A 2,294-nucleotide genomic window follows, 5' to 3' on the forward strand; every position below is an offset into this window, starting at 1 on the left:
ATCACGACCCGCATCACTAAAATACATTTAAAGAAATTAATAATTAATCGCTGTGAAGCAGCGGTATATAACCCTAGGTAAGCCCTGTACAATTGAAGTAGGCCAAACCCCTCCTTCCGGGCAAAATATGACGTTCAAAGTATGAAGCAATTATCATTCAGATGTTCCATTGAACTCGACCATCAGTTTATACATTATATTTATGATATATTAAATTTAAGAGGAATACTTAAAAGAAAACAAATGAAGTAATATTGTACAAACTAAGTCACCCGATCTATTAGGCATGTAATTTCGGAGAAAAACAATTATCTTTACTAATATTTAACTGTGTTATTAATTTAATCACTATATTTAAATTTCAGAAATATTAATCAGTTGCTAAAAAAGTGCTGTCAATTATTATTTTTTCTAAAAAATTTTCAAAAAACTTTTTATAATCTCATTTGATGTTCTTATTTTATAAAAATAAACTGCGGAAATATTATTGGGTTATTTTAATACATTCAAAGAAAATAAAAGTTAGTAAACGATGAATGAAAACTCATACACGAAAAACTTATAAAAACATTCAAATCTGTTTTACTTTCTTAATTACACCATAGAGATGAAATAACAAAAAATAATTCATTAGTTCAAAATACTGAAACAAGAAAACAATATTAAATCATGCTAGAGTTACCCGACTTAAAAATAGCTAATATAATACAAAAGTTAAAAATAGTCAAACATTTTTTCAACCATCGAACGAAGAAAACTTCCAATAAATGCATAATGGTGTATTAGAATCATTGAAGAATGGACTTTTTTTTTTCATAGACTGTTTACGAAGCACTAGGATCATAGGAAATAAAGGTATAATAATAATTATTTGATAGACACTCCTGAATCAGTGTTAATTGAATATTTAGAATTTTTACTGAAAGTAAATTATATGTGAATACATTAGTCAATAATAGAAGAAAAAAATATATAAAAAACAAAGTTTACAAGATAAAGAAAAATTTATAGAAAAAAAACTAAAACAATAAGAGCAAAAAAAATCAGTTATTACTATTATGTATTTAATATTTACAACCTATTCCTATGTAATATAAGAATAATAAGTAATTGTCCAAGTTGTCTTAGTATGCTGTGTACATAGGCCAATGCAGTTGGCCGGCACTGCTTTTTGAATAAAGTGTTTCTCTCTAGAACTATTAGGAATCATTTTAATTTTATGAGATTTTTTCCGGATATGCGCTCAGTATGATCAGTGGATACTCTAATTAAGTATAGATAAATTTTATTATAAACAACTTTCTTAAAGTTGTTAGTCTCTTTACTAAGATTCATCCTTAATCATTAAATAAAAAAAATATTAAGTAAAAACTATATAATAATAGAAATCCAACACATATCGAAGATATATGCACTTCCCACTTCTCTTACGTTTAGGCCCTTCATATTGCCAATTTCTATCTTCACTACAGCTAAAATATTAAAAACTATTTTTAATGATGAGTTAATAGTTGACTGTGGATTTATATAATGAGGAGATGGTTGGAGCGGTCAGTGTAGAGCACAAATAAGTAAAACGTATTTATTAGTGCCAACTTCGTTTCGGCCAGAATTCGAGGCTATGAACAAAAAGTCAAAATAAAAACCAATGAATTAAAGGTCATAAAGAATAATCAGAAACTAAAATTATGGATACAAAAATATTGTTGAGAGACTTAGAGAATAGTTTAAGTATTATAAGAAGAATGGGCTTAGGCAGGATTACACCAAGAGGGGAGCTGGCCTTATCCTATTACACACACATACCTATAATAATAATAATAATAATAATAATAAGGGAGTTACTATTACTCCAATCATTATATCCACCAATGGTCTCGTACCAAAATCGACAGTGACAGGCGTGAATGGTTTGAAAGTGCCTGTTGATGTACTAAAAGAGCCTCAACAGTCGGTTCTCTTAGACACAGAACGTATAGTGCGAAAGGTTTTAAATATTTGAAAAAAATAAATAAATAAACAAAATATGAAGGTGGTTGGACTTGTAGGTCCCCCACCTCAGATACTCAACCCGCAATAGCAAGAAAAACTGGCTAATAATAATAATAATAATAATGATACTTTATTTATTCTGGGACGAGCCCCTTTAGAATAATACAAAAAATCAACAGATGAGGGCTGGGTAGTCGCAGAGTTACTTAAGCAAAAATACAAAGAAATATAAATAGTCATTATCAAAAAAAACAAATGTTTATAAGTTACTTTAACACTTTAATCAGTTGAACAATAAAAAA

Source organism: Halyomorpha halys, unplaced genomic scaffold, assembly GCF_000696795.3.
Source record: "Halyomorpha halys isolate HHAL.00 unplaced genomic scaffold, Hhal_1.1 Scaffold752.1, whole genome shotgun sequence".
NCBI lineage: Eukaryota > Metazoa > Arthropoda > Insecta > Hemiptera > Pentatomidae > Halyomorpha > Halyomorpha halys.